This window comes from Phalacrocorax aristotelis, chromosome 2 (assembly GCF_949628215.1).
Source record: "Phalacrocorax aristotelis chromosome 2, bGulAri2.1, whole genome shotgun sequence".
Taxonomy (NCBI): Eukaryota; Metazoa; Chordata; class Aves; order Suliformes; family Phalacrocoracidae; genus Phalacrocorax; species Phalacrocorax aristotelis.
The window spans coordinates 52,364,323-52,386,995 of NC_134277.1; the positions used below are offsets into that span (position 1 = coordinate 52,364,323).

Consider the following 22,673-nt stretch of genomic DNA (forward strand, 5'->3'; position numbering starts at 1 on the left):
TCAATGCCAAAAGAGAAGAGAGAAGAGAGAAGAGAGAAGAGAGAAGAGAGAAGAGAGAAGAGAGAAGAGAGAAGAGAGAAGAGAGAAGAGAGAAGAGAGAAGAGAGAAGAGAGAAGAGAGAAGAGAGAAGAGAGAAGAGAGAAGAGAGAAGAGAGAAGAGAGAAGAGAGAAGAGAGAAGAGAGAAGAGAGAAGAGAGAAGAGAGAAGAGAGAAGAGAGAAGAGAGAAGAGAGAAAAGAGAGAAAAGAGAAAAAAGAGAAAAGAGAAAAAAGAGAAAAGAAATCGTTAAAGAAAGAAAAAAAAGCTAAGAAACACCCGCACTTCCAAAAAATTTCCATCTACACTGGCTAAAAGATGTGACTTCTTTTTGATGTGGCAGTCAGTGCAATTATCTAGGAAATTGTTACTTCCAGTCTGGATCGTTGCTAGATACAGCACAGTACGGGAATGCAATTAGTACAGCTAGAGCTAATTGTTTCAGGATGTGCTAGTTCAAGCATTCATTTGCCTTGCGGGGCCCTTTGCAAAGAGGAAAGCATGCTCTTAAAAGGCACTGGCTACCAGTTCACTTTCAAGCAAAACTCGGGACATCGGTTTGAGCTTAAAAACTCCGTATAGTCTGAAATCCTTGCTACCAACAGCCTGTCTTTGCCTCAAAGCCCTCTGGACAGGGGGCACTCCTGGCAAAGGAATTTGCCTCTAGCCTCACTCTGCCTGCTGATCCATCAGATCCGCGTTTGGACACATGCAAGGGCCTGTCTTGTCACACTGAGCTGCCATCAAAATACTGAGGTTCTTTAACTGAATAGAAATAGCCTGGCACACTCCTGCACTCACTGCACCAGTTCTGCAAACTGATTCATCACAAAGTCTGCGCTAGAAGATTGTTTTCCATCGTTTCCATCATCACTGGAGATGGCCAGCCACCTCCTTACCCATCTGAGCATTACCAGCAACAACCTTCCTCTTCACTAAATGCCTGCAGAATTCATTTTAAAAAAAGCATCACACCTCTATTCACACTCCTGGAGAGTAAAGCATATCCCCACGGACAGCAGTGCCACCAACTGCATCACATTGACTCACCAGTGTTTCGCCTCCTGTAGCTATTCCAGCGTCTGGGCTGATTTGGCCCTTTCCTCAATGAAAATTCCAAAATGGAACCACAGCCAGTGTCGGCTTTGGTGATTTTCTTCCCTGGAAGCAGACATCCATTTTGAAAGTGACTGGACTGACACCACCAGCTGCATGCTCAGAGCCACCCACGCAGCCCATCCATTGCTCAGCCAGCTGGAGGAGGACTGGGTCTGCTGGTTGTAACTGCTTGGAGCTGGACTCCTGCAGGCTGCTGAGGGGTGAAAGCCCCCTTACCACATCTCTCAGGCTCCACCCTTCTCGCTTTGATGCCATCAGATGTATGAAACTGACGTTCATGGTTGAGTCTTTTGAATTCAGATTGCAGAAAACCATCGTTCAAGAACTGTAGGCTTCCTGCCTTCTCCAAAAGATACATTCATTGGGCACATCATAGTCTGGATTTCATGGCATCCATGAAGCAGAAAATGCTCTGTCTTACCGTACAGTTCTACGGCCCCCATCCTCCCTACCAGCTGAAGCTCTGACAGAAGAGATGTTCCCTATATCAGTAAACCCTGCATGAAGAACTGCAGCATAGACATAGGTAACACAGCGTCAGGTGGAGCGCCATGAGTTTCTGCTGCATTTCAGAAACATCGGAGTAAGCAAATGTTCCTGCAGGCATGAGTAAGTCACAGGGTGACTTACATAGGTGAGCCCATAGATATGATACAGGCAAACACATTCTTGTGTGTCAGGCAAGGTATTTCCATAGGAAGGGCAAGCACTGTGCAAAGCCCTGGCAAGCACTCACCTGGACCACTATGGACATTTCTCATTATTCAGCTTCAAGAAAGATATTTCCATCTGGGATAAAAGCAGGCAAAGACTAAGCAGCTGATTAGGAGCATGGAGGACCTACAGGAGACGATGACAACTAGCAGGAGCAAGACAAAGGCTGACTTTCAAGAAAGATATCAAGGATGAAGGCCAAAGGAGGAAAAGGGCTATTGAAGTGCAAGGAAAAATACGGGAAACACCACAAAACAATTCAGGTCTTCCTTCCAAGCACACATCCTCACCATAAACAACAGTGTGATAGCACATGTCACTTGATGCATTGGTAAGGAATGGCGAGGAAATCATGCATGCTCTCTACATCTCTGCAAAGTTCACGCAGAGGGAACCAAACCCCCTTCTTCCACCTCTGGCATCACCACAACCGAATAAATGTATCTGGTATAAAAAAAAAGAGAGTGGGGGGATCTTTTAACAGCCTGAATGTACATATGAGTTTTGGTGTAAACGTACAAAATGACAAGAACTCTACATTCCTTACACTTTCAGTACTCAAAATAATAAATCCTACAGGAAAGAGGTTTGTCAGGGTTTTCAATAAGCTCTGGACATCTTCCCACAAAGTGAGGTAGAGAAATAACTCTTAGAAAGGTGAAAGTCACAAATGAGCTGTGGAAGCTTTACCACGTGGCTGAAGCACATTTTGCATCCCTTGTAAACATGGTGTGTGTGTAAAACGGCACAACTTGGTTTCAGTAGGACAAGGGGACGTGACGGCAATAGCAGCAATGGGCTACTTATGCCATTTGGATGAGTTGTCATTTGCCTGGCTGTGCTTTGGGCATGAATCTAAATGTTCTAGTTCTGAAAATGACCAACCTTTCCACCACACCAGTGTCACCTCCACTCACTGGTTTTTCAAAGCCTGTGTTATTTCCATGGAGGTCTACTGGCACCGTCCATCCCAGCCTTTGGCTCTGGTTACACTTTGGCTTTCCTCCGGGCTGTGGCTGCCAAAACCACCCTCTGTTAGCCCCCCAGAAGAGTTTGTGCCCATCCTCCTCCTCCCTGCAAGCTCATGGATGTTAGCTGTGGCACAGAGAGAGGGCGGCCAATAGGGGTGGTCTGTGGGCTACAGGGTTGGTTTCTGCCATGGCCTGAGGGAAAAGTAACTGCACCAGGTTTTTCCTTGGGAGCCGAGTGGCAGAGAAGGCACCAGGGACGCCCAGCAGCTGTTGCCAGTGCATGGCCACCAAGGGCAGGGACAGGCCTCTGGGCCTCCTGGGCACAGGGACTGCCTCAGGGCCAGCACCCCAAAAGCCTTCCCCTGAAGGATGCTGGGCAGAGGGCTGGTGGGTGGGGCTGCGCATGGAGGGCCCCGTCATCCCCGTGTCACAGGGCCACCACCCGGCAACGCAGCAGTCACAATGCCCCGGGACAGGATAAAAGGGAGCAGCGTCCCTGGCCGTTGCCAGTGCTGGCCCAGGGGCAGCCTGAAGACATCTGCGAGGAAGACCTCGAGGAGCCAGTGGAATTACTTGGAGGCAGCTAAGGGAGGAAAACCTGAGGATGGACAGGGCTGCTGGAGATGAGAAGAACCACCAGCTCCTGAAGTTACCCTAGGCCATCAGTCTTTTTCAGCTGGATAGCAGTGAAGCTGAAGGGAATGTCTTCTTGAGGAACCCTGCACCGCCCACCATCCTCTTCCCCTGTGGAGCCAGGGACTGCAGCCATAACAAGTTGGATACAGAGAAGTTGCAAGGGATCCCACGGCTTTGGAGCACCCACTGGTGGGCTGCCAGGCGCAGGAAGGACTCTTGCCCCACCAAGGTCAATCAGGCCAGGGCCATTTGGCCACTCTTGGAAGCCCCTGAGGTGGCTCCAGGCTGAGGGACAATAGGGCTTGGGCATCTCCTGGGAGGCGTGACCAGCCTGTGGGATGAGGAGGCAGGTCTTGCTCACATGCTCAGGGAATAGCCGATCGCCAGCGCTGCGGTCAGGAAGGAATTTTCCCCCAGGGCAGATTGGCACTGGTCCCTGGGGGTTTTTTGCCTTCCTCTGCAGCACTGAGCATGACCACTTGTCAGGGCTCCTCTGCTCCCTTTTAGCTGGGTCACTGCCTGCTGCTCGTGCACCACGAAGATGGCCTCTCGTGCCCTGCAGCTCAGGGGAGGAAGGCTTTTTTTTCCCCCAAGGTGGGCTAGAGAGTGTCCCTGGGGGTTTTTGCCTTCCTCTGCAGCACAGAGCACGGCCCCTTGCCGGGGCTCCTTTGGCCCATTTGGGCGAGGTGCCTAATGCTCCTGCTCCACGAAGGTGGCCCTCGTGCCCCGCATCCAGGGGGAGGAAGCTTCCTAGACCCCCAAGGTGGGCCCCCAGGTGGCCCCCAGGGGTTGCTTCTTATCCTCTGTAGCACTGAGCGCTGCCCCTTGTCAGGGCTCCTCTGAGCCCTTTCAGTTCAGTTCTTGCTGCTGCTCTTGCACTTCCGAGGTGCCGCTCATGCCCTGGCTCTCTCTTGCCCGCTGCAAGTTTGGAGTGGGACTGAGCTCTGCTCTTCCTTCGGCTCCGTTCCCTGAGGTGTTCTTGCTTGCACAAAACAGCCTGTGCTTGGAAGGGCTCCAGGCTTCCTGCACCATCCGGAGCTGCCGCTTTTCAGCTCTCCCTGCCTGCAATACAAGCACCAGACAGACACGAGAGCGTTTTTCATGCGTTGCTGGCCAAGAAGCACAGCAGAGCAAGTTTTGGAAGGCAAAAGTGTGCTTCTCATCAATGTGTGTCATACTTTTGAAAATACCACACACCTCTTCTTTTGCCTGTGATTGGTACTGATCCTCATTCTCGCTCTTCAGGAAACAGTGACTGTTGGCCTGTGCTCATGCTGCCATATTATTTGAGGTTTTGCATCCTAAGTGTTACATGACATTGGTTATAGTCCTTTCGATTCAAAGGCTAAAAGGAAAAAATAGCTTAGGAAAAAAGAGAAAAAATCATTATAAACTAGATGTGGGAATGTTTGGGTTTGGATTTTTATTTTTACTTTACGCCAAAATACAAATTCATGTGAAAAACCTCATTTCCAGAAAAAAAAAAAAAGAGAGAAAAATCACATTCTTAAAACTCTTGAGTTTGTTCTAGAAAGAGCCTTCTTTGTGCATCCGTCAGTTATCTGCTCTCCTGTTTCTGGCAAAGGTTAATATTTTATAGTTCATTTCTGTTTTTTCAATATCAGTTACATATTTTCAGGACTGTTGTATCATCTGTGGGTTGACCCAGTGTCTGCCTCTGATTTGAAGGAGACCGGCTTCAGCTGGCACCCTTTCTTTCGGCTCCAGGCAATCCCATTGTTTGGATTATTCTACATGGCAGGCCTCAGGAAGGATGTGTGGTCAAAATCAAGTACGTCCTATGAAGGAATGATGTTTACAGACCGGCATGTTCATTCCCTGCAGCGCCTGGGTGAAGGACATTCACCAGGAAGACAAACAGCCTGTAATTCACGATACTGCAGGAAACTCTATGGGCAAACTTGCCTGGAGAGGTGGAGTTCATAGCAGCCGTGCTGGATCCTAACTGTGCCATTAACTCCTTGTCACAAGAGACATGTGAGCGAGCCAGAAGTCAGTATTCCCCATTCAGTCTCGACAGCACAAGGCTCTCCACAAAATGTAGGGGATTTGTGACTTTCTGTAGCTCTCTGACTTGCCTTTGCCAGACTCCAAGGGTTGTTTTTTCAAGCTAAACTGAGGATTGCATCAGCCTGCTCCTGGCTACACTTGTGCACTGTGTTAATGCTTGTGAACATCTGCCCTGAAAGAGTCAGAAAAATACAATAAAATCCTGTTTCCACTTGTATCCTTTGTCTTATGTGTCCTTGAAAGAGTTTTTGGAGCTGAAAAGCCCCTGGAATTTCAGGCAAATAACAGTCTCATCGTTATTTGACTCACCATGGGTGTAGAACAGAACAGAACACTTCAGCTGCAAGGGACCCTACAATGATCACCTTGTCCAACTGCCTGACCACTTCAGGGCTAACCAAAAGTTCAAGCATGGGATTAAGAGTATTGTCCAAATGCCTCTTAAACACCTACAGGCACGGGGCATCAACCACCTCTCCAGGAAGCCTGCTCCAGGGTTTGACCACCCTCTCATGAGTGGGTAAAGAAATGTTTCCTCAAGTCAAGTCCAAACCTCCCCTGACAGATGCAGCTTTGAGCCATTCCCACGCATCCTGGCACTGGGTACCAGGGAGAAGAGGTCAGCACCTCCCTCTCCACTTCCCCTACTCAGGAAGCTGTAGAGAGCAACGAGGTTGCCCCTAGGCTCCTTATCTCTGAACTAGACCAAACCCTGTGTCCTCTGACAAAATCCTCAGAGGACATGCCTTCCACCGGCTTCCACAGCCCCTTCACCGGCTTTGATGCCTTCAGGTACCTTAAACATCCTCTTTAAATGGTGGGGCCCAGAACTGCACACAGTGCTTGAGGCGAGGCCGCAGTTACGCTGAATACAGCAGGATAATCATCCCTTTCAACCGGCCGGTTATGCTGTGTTTGATGCACCCCAGGATGCGGTTTGCCCTCCTGGCTGCCTGGACACGCTGCTGACTCATGTTGAGCCTCCTGTCAGCCGGCACCCTCAGACCCCTCCCTGCAGGGCTCCCTCCAGCCACTCCTCTCCCAGTTTAGACTTGTGTCTGGCGTTATCCATCCCAGGGGCAGAATCCCACATTTGTTCTCGTTAAATGTCATGCCACCGATGACTGCCCAGTGCTCCAACCTATCCAGGTCCCTCCCCGCAACGCCTCTTGTCCCTCAAGACAGTCAACAGCACCTCCCAGTTTAGTATCATCTGCAGACTTACTAATGGTGCATGCAACTCCTGCCTCCAGATCATTGATAAAAATATTGAACAGCACTGGCCTTAGAGCTGAGCCCTGAGGAACACCGCTGGCGACTGCTCTCCAGCCAGGTGCAACCCCATTCACTGCAGCCCTTTGAGCCCTGCTGTTCAGCCAGTTCTTCACCCAGCACACCATGTACCTGCTCACTTCACAGCTGGACAACTTGCCCAGAAGGATGCTGTATGGGGAAGTATCAAAAACCTTACTAAAATCCAGAAAAAACTACATCTACCGCCCTCCCTTCATCCACATGGCAGGTGAAATGACAGAATTTATAAGCTTACTGAAGTGTCAAAATATTTAAGATGAAAATAAAAAATTCTGTGATAAGAATCCACATTAAGTGTATTTGTGATATACTTTCTCCTCCCTTCTACTTACTTCAAGAGAAGTAAGATTTTATCTTTTTTTTCTTTTCTTTGCTACTGCATACATTCACTTTCACTCATTTCATACCACTAAAATATTTAGGTAAGTTTCCTATACTGACCTATTAGAAGTCTTAAACAACGGGGGTGGGGGGTGTCCTGGAAAGAAGCAAAGTTTATCTCTGTTTAATTTAAAATACATTTATGTTTTGTTTTCTTTTTTTAACAGTTAATTGTTATGGCCATAACTCAGGCTTCCAAACAGAGAATTAAATTCCAAAACTTTTCCTAGTAAATATTCCTAAATATTCCTAAATATTCCTAAATATTCCTAAATATTCCTAAATATTCCTAAATATTCCTAAATATTCCTAAATATTCCTAAATATTCCTAAATATTCCTAAATATTCCTAAATATTCCTAAATATTCCTAAATATTCCTAAATATTCCTAAATATTCCTAAATATTCCACTCCTACTAATGGTATTAACTAGTATAATAAGTGGAAAATAAAGGAGTTTATTAAAATTAGCAAAGTTAGGACTGCAATTCTTCCCTGCCCTCAAAGTCTAATGAAGGCTTCATTAATACATGGAGACAGCTAGCCCATGATTTTCAGGTTACATTTACAATTAATACCAATATTTTCACTCATACTGACAGAAGCAGATGGCACACGTTGCACATAACAGTTTTACGTCCATCTTAGAGATGCAGGATCAGAATGGTACTTCTCTCTTCTATCATTATACTATCACTATTCTTTCATTCTGTTGTTCTTGTTTTAAATTATTTTTGTGTTTACTGTCTTTCCAAGGAAAAAAAAACAAAGCAGAATTTAACTGGGAAGATATAACAAAAGTGTTTTTTTTTTTTAAAAAAAAAAAGAAGGCTTAAAGGGCTGTCAACAGCTCAGCAAAATTGAAAGTGAAAATGTCACATGGAGGCAATTTTAGGACAAAGCAACTTTGTTTTAGTTTAAAATATTATGGAAACCATATTTGCATAAAGTAACTAGGCACACAAAGTAACAGTGTGTAACAATTTCATTGAAACCTACTGAAAACCTACAAAACTTACCTATGTCTCTAACAACACTAAATACTGCCTAAGAATTCCCACCATAAATAGCTCTCCTGTGAAGGTTAAAAATATAGCCTGAAAATATTTCTTTCTTTTCAATGAGTAAAATAAGATGACATGGCCAATACAGCGGCCAAGATGCTAAAGTATTGTGAAAACGACAAGGTGTTCAGTACTAAAGCCTTTCCTGATGAGAAAGCTGATACTGAAACAGTAGTAATATTAATTCATAACAACAACAACAAAAAGGCACTTCCTTGCGAAAAGTTTCTGCATATAGCGATAAATAAAACACACCAGTTATTTACCTCTCCCTCTTCTTACCAAAGGAGTTATTTTCTCATAAAAGGACCTGCATTACTGCTTATCAATCTGCAGGGATACACTACATGGCATAGTAAAAACAAAATTCCTCACAAGACCAGAGCTCAATACGGTAGCTGATATTATAATCCTAATGATCAAATATTTAAGTTATACTTAAAAGACAATTTCAGATTATTTTAACATACATTCACACAACATAAAACAGAAAAATGTGTAAGCATAACAAGCAACCTAATACCCACAGGAAAATGGTTTTCAAGTCAGCAAGTTCTGAGCTGGCAACTTTTCAGGCAAGGAGGGTGCTGGGCAGCATCCCACCCCAGACCCAGCGCGGGCAGTACCCACCACACGGTGAAGTGCCCATCACGGCCACGCCAGGATTTACCCAGCCAGCATAGCAAACTATGCCGGAGCCGAGTTCACTGCACGCATTCTCTGGAAGCAATAAAAGACCTCAGGTTCTGGGAACTGTCATACCTGTTTGCTCTCCCACCATCACAAACTCCAACTTCATTCTTCATCTAGGCATAGACACAAATTGCTCTAGTTAACGCCTTGGACAGAACATACAATTAACTGTAAAGACTGGTTTGGTACATGTCAAACAAAACCTAATAAACTGAGAATATCTGCTATAAACCTGTATTAACCTGCAAGAGTATTAGCAGAATTCTCTCGATGTGTTTTCCGACAGTCCCAGCATAAACCCAAATTAAGAGCCAACACAGATAAACCCAACTCCTCTGAAGATGAGGTAATGCTGACTGTAAATTTGGGGGGGGGGGGGAGGAATCCCAAAGAGCTGGATACTGCCTCCAAAGCTTACCTGGACATGTTTTTTTTATACCATTCTCTACTATAAATAAGCCGAAAACATTCTGCTGACATACTCTCTCCCTCTTCTGTTTATATAACTGAAAGAACTAATTTTCATTAAATCTGCCTGTAGCAACACATTGCTAGTGACCTCCTGATAGTCATTGCTCCCTCTCCTGAAGGGCACTTAAAGCCTTTCCAAGCTGCACTCATTCTGTCTCTAGCTCTCACACATCATTGCCTCGGAAGCATTTTAAGGTTTCAATGCCTTTAAAAATACTTCTCAGTTAGTCTGAAGTAATGTTCTGTTTGAAACAAATTTTCCTTAGTAAACATGAGGGAACATTTAAAAAAAAAAAAAAACAACAACTAGAGCATAGGTCTGGGGAAATATACCATCTTAATTTCAAATCTGATTCGTTAGCTGATATTACAGCCTGATCTTGAAAGTACAGAATTTGGAAAATGGAAATATCTCCACATGCACTTCCATCTTGCAAATTTGGGTTTTAGCTAAACAAGAACCAATATTATAAAGCCTTTGATTGAATTTCACTACTGCAAAACATTAGTCTAGAGACTGGTCAACAACAGCTTACCACCTCCTGCACATCAACATAAATACCATAAGCAGAATAAAAAGACAAATTCATATAAAATCTGGCCAACATGAAGCAGGTACACAGTTACAGAAAATACAGAGAATGAAAACTCAGTAATTTGTGTAGCCACAGAATCACAGAAATGTTGGTTGGAAGGGACCTTTGGAGGTAATCTAGTCCAAGCTCCTCCCAAAAGCAGGACCAGCACCAGACTTGACCAGGTTTAACACTTGATCAGTTGAGGCTCTCAGCAGCTGAGTCCTGAAAATCTCTAACAGTTTCTCTGGGTAACGTACTAGTTCTGCACTAGCTCCTACAGAGGGTTTTCCTATGGTTCAACCCAAGTCTCCCAAGCTGCCCCTTGTTATGCCACCTGCTGCTACCAAGATGAGTTTGGCTCCATCAGTCACTGCTTTAAGACTCACACTCAGCTGCACCTAAGTTAGCGAAAATTCAGGCATGAAAGGAAGTGATTAAAACAAAAAATAGGCTTGCCACAGCAAAAATTAACCTGCAGTTATTTTAAGGCAAATCCAGCCTTTCCTGAACTTTCAGTTTCAGAAAACTAGCTAAGACTTGTTGTGAGATCTTACTGGCATAACTCTGATATCCCACAATACTCAGAGGTTTATAGGGCCACCTGAAGACACCTGCCCTACACATAGTAGCAGCCTTTATAGTCATGAGAAGTTGCCTAATAAGTGATGCATCATGTAGTTTATAGTCCTGCTTACTCCTTGCATGTTAGACCAGAGACATAGCATCTGAATCTTCATTCGAATGAAACAAAAATATTTGAGGCTGTACTTACTCAAATCGACCCAACTTATCTGTTTCCCTATTAATTACTTCACAGCATGTTTGGGAATTTTAAGACTACTCTGCATCCTTTCTCTACAGATCCTCTTATTCCAGTTAAAGCACAAAATCTACAAAAATAGTTCCTTTTTATAATCTCTAGTTTTAAAATAGGGAGGCAGAAATTTTTGAACTGTATAAATAGGTGCACCATGGTACTGGACATCCCTATTCAAAACTAGAATCTACTGAATAACAGAGGACTACAAAATAACCAAACAGAAGCTAAAAGAACAGTGGTTATCATTTAGAAAGGAGACTAAAACAGGAAAAAGATGTAATTTCCATTGACATGTGACATTCTAGTTAACATTCAGGTCACATTATATCATGAAAAGGCCCAAACATAGAACCACCGTTTACAGAATTAATATTGATTTGAAGCAATTGCTTTTAAGTGGGTTGTGTCTGAGGAGCAGGCACAACTTAAAACTCATAGCTGCACATTGCACCAAAAGGCTCAGGCTCCGAATAGTGAGACTAATCAGTATGAACCAACACGAAGGTACCAAAGACACCTGAAGAAGCCTAACACTAAAAAAAATGGTACCATAGATACCAATTCCAATAACTGTCAGTCCAAAGAAGGTTTTCCCTCAACCAGAAAATCTGTCCTTTGCTGTTCCTGACTTGCGCAGGATTGTATTTCCTTTACATTTGTCTTCTGTGGCTCCCTTCCTCTCCTCTTCAGCTTTATTCACATGAAGTTCCTGCAAACAAGTAAAGCACAACTCCCCATCTGCAGAACAGGGTTAATCAGCTCCACAATGCCTACTCCAATGTTCACTCCAACAGATATTTCATCTAGTTACACAGTTAAAGATATACCTTATCTTACAGTCTATCCTTGAGACTAATTTCCTAGCTAGTTACTGAAAAAGAAAAAGCACTTAGATAGCATCACATTCGAGAGGCCCTATAGACTTCAATCAAAATAAGACAGGAAAACTCAAATGGATGCACACCCGTAAAATTCCCCGAACATAAGCACAAGGTACTGTGTGTAACTTTTTGGCAATACCCTAGATTTTCAATTAAGCAACACAGCATGAATTACAAGTTTAAAATATGCAACACGTTTAAAGACTTCCCCTCAGAGGAGCCAGGCAAGACTCATCACTATACAGGAGGTAAGTCCTTACAAAGAGTTTGGCTCCATCTGAGTGTTCAGAACTAGAGTAGCTCTGCTTGACCCTGAAGTAGCAGCTCTTACCTATCCCTCAGGCTAAAAGAACACTTCCCATCCAGCATGCAAGATGAATATACAAACTATACTTGAGTACAGCTTGTACAGCATACAAATTACTCTTATATTTATAATGCATATCTGGTTTCATACCAATGAGCCCTGAAATAACTTATCACCAAGATTTTGAAAGATATGCCACCAAACAGATGGCTAGATGTCAGCCAAAAACAAAGCAAGAAAAGCAATTAAACCTGCCTCGGTTACAAAGTGAATGGAAACACAAGTTTGCTTTTGCTCGCAAATTACTGTTATTTTGTTTTGCGTACTTCCTATTATTTCTTTCACATGAGGTTTAAGTCTTACTTTCTACAAAATTATTATACAACTCAATTCTGAAGATATGCTATTTACTTTAGTAAGAACTGTATTTGAAAAACATTGTGATAACTTCTGCCTTTAAAGAAAACCAATCCACCAGTTCGTTTTTTGGGGTTTTTTTTCTAAAGTTTCCTTGAGAAAGATGTTTCCCTGATTTCCAACGCTCCAACAGTGACCTAACAAAATAGCAAGGCAGTTGCACACATCCCACATTCATACTGAACAATAGTTTTCCCAGAACATTGGAAGAAGGTGCTGAAGAGTGCACGACACAGTTTGCAAGCTAAAAAGAGAAAGAAAAAGGTACGTCAATCTTTTGGGTCAGTAGGACCTGAGGGAACAGCAACATCACCTTCCACCATCCCAAGAGTGAGACTCTTAGATTCAGAAAGTCAAATCAGAGTGCTCCCACCTTGGACTAATTTTTCCCTGCAGCTGAAGAAGCCCTGCCAACTGAGCAGTGTCCTGCAGAATGCTGCTGTCCTTTCACAATCACTTCGCTTCTTGTTCTACAAGAGCTGAGAAAACAGCAAACAGCTTGTAAATTCGGTATCAGCATTGCCTTACTTTTATTTTCACTGCCACTTTCCCCTCTGAGTTCCGTCTTAACAGCATATCCCAGACTTTTTACTTCAAAAATGAGCAAGTAAGACTTTGTGTCTGCATATGAGAATGCTTAAACCAGACATGGGAAACAGCATAGGAACGAACAGTTCTTCAGAGCTAAACCAAAGTGACTTTGAAAATATACTCCACGCTGAATTCATGATGCACTTGAAAACACACTTGCCAGACCTCAAAATGTGTGGAGTTCAGCTTTTGTTTAATCAAGAGTGTCATCTTAAATATGCAACTACATTCTAAGAAAAACATTAAAAACTAACATACAAAAAGGATGCACCATAAGAGATTCCAAAGGTGTGCCTCAGATCTCAGCTGTACTCAAGATATTTAACCACTGCAAACTACAAAACTGAAGCACATGCATTTTATCAGTTATGTCCTTTGAACATACAAAGAACAAGTATCTCTGTTACAGAACTGACGACACATCATCCCATTTGAGACCAATACATTCTGATTGATAGTATCAACTTAATTACCCAAACTAAGTTAGTGTTTTATGGTTTGGAAGTTCTAGACTAGTCTTGCTAAAGACCTGAAACTACATCAGGATTTTAAGGCTAATTGCAATCAGCCCCAATAGTTATATTTATGTAGGTATACAGTATTTTTGTACCTTTTATTTATATGTACACACACTGGTAACATGCAATTAAAAAATTTAAAAAAAAAGAAAAATAAAAAAAAGAAGCCACTGATTTCTCCAAAAGCAGTGAGGGAGGAGAAGTGGGCATAAAGGGGAAGTGATACAGAGAAAAGTCAATTTAAAAACCTCCAGCAAATCTGGTCTTAATTCTTCTTCACATCTATTACCTGTTCTCTGAAGCTGACTTTGTAGCTCACCTAACATCCGCTCACATAAATAAAGATTTCACTGCAAATTTTACTCCACAAAGCACTAAATACTAAGCAACAAGGTCTTATAATCCATTCAGTTTCCCAGGGTTAAAACAACTGTAGGCCAAATAAACTGTTTAGGTCTCAAAAGCATAAACTATTTTGCCATGTCAGCATTTCTCAAAATACAAAAGGCAATCCTTAAAGACCAAGCATCTTACTGATTGCATCAAACATCAAGCACGACACTGGTATATTATACAGGTTACTCATTCATATCTTTTTTTGCTTGTTTTCCAACAATCTCCAATTAAACAACAAACATATGCCCCAGGGCTGCTAGCCAGATACTACTTGGACAAGAAAAACTCTTTTGCTAGCACAGAATTGTGGGGCTTTTCCTGAAATATGTCAGTCATTTTATGTATTAGTGGGAAACACCCAGGATTCTGTCACACCCTCAAAAACTATTCAACAAAATGGAGTGAAAGTTTTATCCAGGCAAACTCAAGCCCTGTAAACTCTTGAGCACACTTAAGAAATACAGTATTTTAAGAAACTGACATCCATTTTAGAATATAAGATAAACTTTTGGAACATTTTTTTATTCTTAAATCCTATTTTATAGCTCTGGAAAATGCTTAAAAGCAAAAGGAAGTATCAGGTTTTACATATTACCTCCATTTTTCTCCTTACAAGACTTAAAGGACATTATAAGGAAATAATTACCCAGCCCAAGCAGCAGCAAAGTCTAGCAAAGATCTACATCTGAACATTCAGCATCAAATATTTATTATAACGCACCTCCACATAACTCATCTCTTTTTCTGTTGATGACAGACAGAAATTAACTCCTGATGTCTGAAGTGATGCTGTTTCAGGGCTTCAGCTGATGACTGAATAGCTGGTCTTAACATGAAAAGCATGATATTGTCACACGGTATTCATTTGGTTCTTTACTAAGATTTTTCTTTTCCTCCAAACTTTAATTTTAGTCTTACTCCTAGCTGTATTTAACACAGCAAGGCAGAGAGGTAATATACAAGTTGTCTTTCAGCACGATCACTAAAGATTTAAAAATCAAGAACAGATTTTTAGCAGATACAGTTAAATTAGAGAATTTTTAACAAGCAACACATCTGTGATCCTTTAAAGTGACTCAGCTAAGTTGCTGGATGCTGCAGGATAACCGTGCAAAATCACAGTTTCTGCTGTCACAAGTGCGATTTACTATTACTACGTCACCAACCCCTCCTGCACTGATAAGCACTGATAATACTGTGCTTACTAACTTTATTCACTGAATGAAATCCATTGATCCTGCTTGTTAGAAATGAGGTTTGGCCTTGTAAAACTTTACAACAAATACAGTTATTAAAACATATGCTTAACTAGGATGGTCTAATGAAGTTTGAAAGGTAAAGTCTAAATACATTCTTTTGTGTGAATGAAGGCCTGGAACAATTGTGCTAAACTCATTCTGAAAAAGTCATGGCTAAACACTTGAGAATTTATGAAAATTAGAATGCATTGCATCAAGAAAATCCCATTCTAGTCCCAACACACCAAAAAGAACACCTGATCCATCTGAACTAAGAGTTTAGTAATTCACAAATTTCAGCATCATTAGAAAGTTCAAATACTTCTTTCTTGACCTATCAAGTCTATAAAAAACAACATTCATCCTGAAAAATTCTAACACTCAAATAACAGAAGAATACTTAAAGTTAAGGATCTGTGTCATAACAAGAGGACCACCAGTGAATTTTACCCAAAGCATCAGGCCCTGAACACTATCAACAAACAAACAAAAACCCAGTCACTCTGCATCCGGCCTACTTAAAACTGCAAAGCTGGAGAAAAACATCTACTAAAAATAATAACAGCCCTTTTGGTTTATAAATAATAATGAGCCTTCTTGCAATGTTGGATTGGCTAACAGCCCCCCCCAAACACTAGGATTTCCAGAACAAAACAACAGGTCGCACTGCAAGTAATGCTCAAAACAATCCTACATCACATTTTAAAAACCTAGATGACATACACGCGTAATAAAATGTCCTGGCAACACTGCACAGAGATGCTTTAATGTCCTTACGTCTCTCTAAGGACACTAACCTTATTTAAAAAAAAAACCAAAACAACTCTTTCTTCAAGTTTAGTATTTGTAGTGAATAATTTCCATGCTAAAGTCAATCACTGTATCTACTTACACCTGACTGCCCTGAAATTGTGGACTCAGAAGTTACCACTTCATCAATGAGTAACTTTGCGAGTACAGACTAAACCGCTGTAAGCTTAAGCCGTTTGCTCTGCAGACGTACCAGCGTAACCCTTAAGATACATGTAAAACGCTACATTTCAAGACTGAATGACCCACTTTTAATTCGGATGCTGAAACCGGGCAGTGCCTCTCCGAAGTTACCTGAATTCAGTCCGACATTAAAATTAAACCTCAGCGTAACATCTCCCGTGATGGAACCCAGAGGTTCGCACGCCCTTATCAGCTCACGCCGTTATCAGCAGGACAAACAGGTCACTGTACCTCCGTGAAGATGTATTTGCTGAACTAGGATCTCAGAAAGACGGCAAAAGCAAAGCAACCCTCCTCCTCCTCCCCCGGCCCTCGGGTCCGCGGGCAGACGGAGCGGCGCCGGGCGTGCGGCAGGCCGGGGCGCGGGAGAGGCCCCACACGCAGCCCTGCCCCTGGGCACCCCCCGACCCCCGCGGGCACCCCCCGACCCGCAGAGGGAACCCCCGCGCCGCCCCGCCGCCGCCTGGCACGTGACCGCCTTCCTCCCCCCCCCACCCCCACCCCAGCAGGGCAGCGGGCGCCGTAGCGGGAGGACAAAGCCGTTCTGTGGGAGCCCGGTGAGAGCGGCGGCGGCGGCGGCACCGCGCGGGGGAATGAACGGGAGGGCCGCATCGGCGCCGCGCGCTGCCCTGCCCCGCCCCGCCGCGCGCCGCTCCCCTCAGCCGCGGCCTCTTCGCCGGAACGCCGCCTCCCGCCGGTGGCGCGGCCAGGCCGTGCCCCTCCGCCAGCAACGCACCCGGCATCCCTCCCGCGCGCCTTCCTTCCCTCCCCTCGCTCCCCGCGGCCGGGCGAGGGGCGGCGGCAGCTGCGCTTACCTGAGCGCGCAGCCGGCCCGAGGGAGAAGGCCCGCACCGCGGCCCGGCACCGTCGCAGGCCCCGGGGACTGGCGGGGCGGGGCCCAGCGCGGAAGGGGGGCGGGGCCTGACGCCGGAGGGGGCGGGGATATCCAGGGGGCCGGGCTCAGCCCCGTCGGTGGCGCGACGGGGCTTCGGTTTGGTCTTAATTAAAGAAGCGGGAGGGACGAGCCGCGGTGCCACCAGCCGGGCCCGGTGCCTCCCCGCCGCCGCGGCGGTGTGCGGGGCTGTGCGGTGCAGGGCTCCGGGAGCAGGCGGCGCTGGGGACAGAGGCCAGGCAGAGCGCAGATGGCCTATGTGCAGCCTTGTGCCCCGCGGCAGGGGATCTTCTCCTCAAATGTGAACATCCCCAAACTGTAATGAAGTGATCAAAGCGAGCAGTGAGGCTGGTTAACTGTCGTTGGCCTAAATCGTAGAACCATTAAGGCTGGAAAAGGCCTCTAAGATCACCAAGTCCAACACTCAACCCAACACCACCATGCCTCCCAAACCATGCCCTGAAGTGCCACACCTACATGTTTTTGAACACCTCCAGGGGTGGTGACTCCACCACCTCTCTGGGAAGCCTGTTCCGATGCCTGACCATTCTTTCAGTAAAGACATTTTCCCTAATAACCAATCTAAAACTCCCCTGATGCAACTTGAGGCCATTTCCTCCTGTCCTATTGCTAGTAACTTGGGAGAAGAGACCAACACCCACCTCACTACAGCCTCCTTTCAGGTAGTGGTAGAGAGTGATAAGGTCTCCCTGCAGCCTCCTCTTCTCCAGGTCAGTTAGGCAGGACCTGCCTTTCATGAAGCTAGGGTGGCTGGGCCTGATCCCCTGGTTGTCCTGTACATGCCTGGCGAGCTCACTCAAGATGAACGACTCCATAACCTTCCCCAGTACTGAGGTCAGGCTGACCGGCCTGTAGTTCCCTGGATCTTCCTCCTGGCCCTTCTGTAGATGGGCATCACATCAGCAAGCCTCCTGTCATCTGGGACCTCCCCTGTTAAGCAGAACTGCTGATAAATGATGGAGATTAGCTTGGTGAGCTCCTCTGCCAGCTCCCTCAGTACTCTTGGGTGGATCCCCTCCAGCCCCATAGACTTGTGAGCATCCATGTGGCTCAGCAGGTTATAAACTTCTTCCTCCTGGATTATGGGGTGTTTATTCTGTGATCTGTCCCTGTCTTCCAGCTGAGGCTGCTGAATATCCTGGGGATAACTGGTCTGACTGTTAAAGACTGAGGCAAAGGTAGCATTAAGTACCTCAGCCTTTTCCTCATCTTTGGTGGCAATGTTCCCCTCTGTGTCCAGTGGAGGATGGAGATTCTCCTTGGCTCTGTTTCTGTTGTTAATCTATTTGTAAAAACACTTTTTGTTATCTCTTACAACAGTGGCTAGATTGAGTTCTAGCTGGGCTTTTGCTTTCTAATTTTATCTCTGCAAGACCTAGCAAGATCCCTGTACTCTTCTTGAGTTGCCTGACCCTTCTTCCAAAAGTGGTAAACTCTCCTTTTTTTTCCTGAGTCCCAGCAAAAGCTCCCTGTTCAGCCAGGCCGGTTTGTCTTACGGCACATGGGGACAGCCTGCTCCTGTGCCTTTAAGACTTCCTTCCTGAAGAACGCCTGGCCTTCCTGGACCCGTTTGCCCTTCAGGACTGCCTCCCAAGGGACTCTCCCAACCAGTGTCCTGAACAGGCCAAAGTTTGCCCTCTTGAAGACCACAGTAGTGGTTTTGCTGACACCCCCCTCCTTACTTCGCTGCTTAAACTCCTGTGTCTTGCCATTGCAGAATCCTTATATTTACAGAGATTAGCACCAGAAAATCCAAGTGTGATTGGCATTGTTGTGAAAATATGACAGAAACTCAACCAACCAGCCACTAAAGAAAACCGTCCTTTCCTTTTGGGGATGTATGGCTTCCATCCTTATTGAAGACCAAAGCTTGCCAGATGCTTATATATGTCGTAAGGTTTGTCTGCAGTCCAGCGTTGCAGGCTAGAGCCATGATACATCTCTTCTAACAAAAGATGTACAGAGATAATGTGCTCTGCTGTACATATCAAGTTATATAGAGCAAAAAAGAGCAAAATAAAATTAATCACAGCTATTGGATTAGAGCAGGGAAATGGAGGAAGAAGGATTAAAGGTAAGGTCTAGGAAAAAAGGCTGAAACTACACAGTTTGTGGTCACCCACCCCACCCTGCCTGGCTCCGCCCGACCCCATGCATCTTCAGGGCGGTCAGTGCACAGCAGCTGCAGGAAGGTGACAGTGGCTGCTGGGGTGTTTAGTCTGGAGTTAGAACACAGCTGAAAACAAGTACCCTAAGCACTTGATATAATAAAAAACATTATGGTGAATGATAGCTGAGATGAATCACTTCATCCTTGTTCCACAACCCCAGAACTTGCAATAAAATGCACTATCCACTACTGCCCCTCATTAATGGGAAGGGAGAAGAATTCCTTTAGCTGTGAGAAAAATCTTGTAAGATTTTTTTTTTAATCATTCTTTCTTATTCCAAGTCTGTGAACATGAAATCACTTTTTCATCTTCTGTGCTTTTTACCCATGTTAGTTTACTTTTATTATCTTTCTTTGGTTTTTCTCAGTTATTCTACTAAAGATCACCTCAAGCCATCAGGCAGGTAGCTGTATTTTGGATTTATTGTTACTTTTCATACAAATGCAAAGAGAAAGACTTTTAAATCTCAGTGGTAGCCTGTATTTGAATTACCTGTCTCCAGATAGCTTTGATACAAGTTGATTAACACTTTCAAAACAAAAGCAGCAGCTCTCTGTCACTGCATATATTGAAATAAATTTATCTTTAAATAAAATGTGGTTGACGTTTTGCCAAACAGATTAGGAGCATAATGGTGAAAACACGTGAAAAGCTACTGTTATTCAGGACTTCTGAGTGATTATCAAACTATAAAAAGCCTAATGTTACATCTTACAATGTTATAAATTATGGCCCATAAATTAGCTAGCTTTCAGCCAGCTAAAGCCTATGCAGGCTGTGCGTAACCATTAACATCATAAGCAAAGCAGAACTCTCAATATTCCTGCCCATTCCTGATGGAATAAATTAGTATAAACCAATAAAGAAACATGATAATTATAACCAGCTGAGTCTCAGGCCTGATAGCCATACATATTCACAGAACCAGGCAGCTGGCAGGTTAACGGTAAAAAGGAGATCTGTCTGTAAGGAAAGGACTAGGTAGAAGGTAGATTGTAGCTCCAGAATGGCTATTCTATTCTGTAGTTAAGCTAGATATAGTAGTAGAATAGCAAAAAACCCCAAACGTAAAGTCCTGAAAATGTAGAAGTAATGTAAAGTAGCTCTGAGATCAACAAAGAATCTTCTTTAAACTATTCATATGAGCCACTGTGATTTGTCTGTCTCCTCAAGCTTCCCGTCCTGTGGACAGAGTGCTGGTGAGAACTGGGAGAGGTTAAGCTAGAGAGTGGTGGAGAGCTAGAGAAAGGAGTGGTTGGCTTTAAAGGAAAGACATGAGGCAACTCTGGAAGGGAGGGATCCTGGGATCCTGGATCAGATTTAGGAGAGAGAAGAAATTTCTGTCTTAATATAACAAATTGATGTCTGAAGACCAGCCAGCTTGATGTTTGAATCTCCTCCTCCTTCTAGGTGGCCTATCTCCTCTCTTCTGCTAGCTTTGTCAAAATACTACCTTAGAGAATGTCACTGGGGAGAAAACAGTGTTTGTTCCGCTTTTCCTGTTCTTCAGGGTGCATGGAGGCAATCCTGATGGCTGAAGAACTGTTTCAGTTCCTACTGGAAGGAGTCAAATACACCATGTCTTGCATTATTCATGGAAATTCAAGTAAGGTTTGCTGAGAAGACTTTAGTAAAAACAGTTAGTAATCAAAGTGCTTAAGTACAATATGCTAAGGCTATGTTTTCAAATCTACTGAAATTCTGACAACCAAAATACCTTCTCATGTAACACACAGTATTATTACTGGATGCCTTAATTTCAGATCATCTTAGTGAGCTAAATAACACCTTGATTTTGGGAGCTGATAACCAACTTCTGCTTTTGGATAAGAAGTTGAGAGATTTGTGGGTTTACATTCAGTTACAACTCAAGTAACTTTAGACAGATTAAATTAAATAGAAGTTGGCTTTGAAAGTCCTAGTTATGAACAAATTTAACAAAGCAATCTTGTGATTGCAATGCTCTCCAAAGAGGGGACATTATTGTGGCTTAACTGACAGACATTTAGCATTGCAGACTTGGAAAAAATGAGCTGATCATGGGCTAATTTTTCCAGGCTCTGTAGAGGTATTTTCCTAACCTTCAGTGGATCTGAGTGTTGGGAAGGACAGACAATATTGGATCATGTAAAGAGGACTCTGCAGTTTCTGCAATAGTGCTTTATGAACAGAGGCATGTCTCTCTTGTCCTGACACTGAAGTTTGAATGTGAGCAACTTCTGTATGCAGGAAATGGAGTGCCTGCTCCACCTTCCAAAGGAGTGGGGCAGGTTGCACATAAGTCTCGGACAACATTCCACTTAAATTGTCACCTTGGACTGTGTTCACGTGTGCCTATTACAAGGCATTAAGGAAAGAGTGTAATCTTCTGGAGCAAGAGAAATAGAAAAAGAAGCACAGGGTCAGGACTCATAATTTACATCCTAAAGCCTTCCTCATTTAGTTTTCCTCTGCTTCTACATAAGTTTGTATTTTCAGTCCTTAGGTCTGTTCCCACTGTAAAAAGTGTGTAGCAGTAATAGCTTCCTTGGTGAAATAAGTAGCCAGCAACCAAGACAGGTTCATATTTGTGTATTGTTCTTAATATGCTAATTCTCAGCTTTATATTCTTTCTTTCTTTCTTTCTTTCTGAGGAAAGACCATTAAGGGTCAGTACTTCTCTGAGGGCTGAAGGAATCCTAATTCATATCCAAAGGTGCTGTCACTACTTGACAGATAATAGGTGAAACCTAATTAAAGCTACCGGATGTAAACTGCTACCTAAAGATTCCTCAGCCTTAAGCTGTGGCAAGGGTAGGGAAAGAGGGATACCATATGGAGGCAAATATACCTGAGCTCTTCCTAATGCTGCTCTTTAGAAGGATTTGTCAGTCTGCAGCAATAGTGGAGGGGAGTCTGGGAAGGAGCAAGAAGGCCTTCTTGTCACTTGGCTTTACCAAGGGAGGGTATGTGGTATAGAGCTTCCTAGCCTGTGCTGGATCTGTGATATGGGTCGTTGTTTCAGCGTGATCCCTCGCCCAGGGCAATTAGCAGGTCTAAAGGCTGGGAGTCTCAGTTAAGGCAGGGCACTGCTCTTTGCTGTCCATGCTGGCTTTGGGACATCAGTTAATTGTTCTCACAGCAGATAACACTCTAAGGTGAAGCCTGGGTGCTGCAACAGTTATCTGTAATATGCCTCATTACATCAAGTAGGTGGATGTAAAATGAGCCACTTTCTGATGTAAGAGTCTCAAGTATTTCTTCCTGCACTTTCATGCTGTGGTAAACAGCTGAATGAGTCGGTTGGTTCCTGTGACAGAACATAGATAAACAAACCTGTAGTTAAATATTAGTGTCTAAAGACAGACACTAAGATGTACAGTCATTACACCCCCAAATCTCCTTTGAAATCGAAGGAACTGATCTGCTTAAATACATTTA

The 22,673-nt window shown here is 44.0% G+C and overlaps 1 protein-coding gene across 8 annotated transcripts in view; it reads right to left on the bottom strand.

The window, feature by feature from the left end:
• STARD3NL (STARD3 N-terminal like) overlaps window positions 1-17,072 on the bottom strand; it is a 36,251-nt gene extending 19,179 nt beyond the window's left edge. For 4 of the 8 annotated variants that reach the window (XM_075083570.1, XM_075083568.1, XM_075083567.1 and 1 more), the window contains exon 1: window positions 16,985-17,072. The gene's annotated coding sequence lies outside the window, so the exon portion shown is untranslated. Of the gene's footprint in view, window positions 1-1,085; window positions 1,192-16,400; window positions 16,420-16,670; window positions 16,755-16,984 lie in introns of those variants that run through there. The other 4 variants (XM_075083569.1, XM_075083566.1, XM_075083564.1 and 1 more) reach the window with 3 other exon arrangements.
• Between the last annotated feature and the right edge of the window lie 5,601 nt (window positions 17,073-22,673).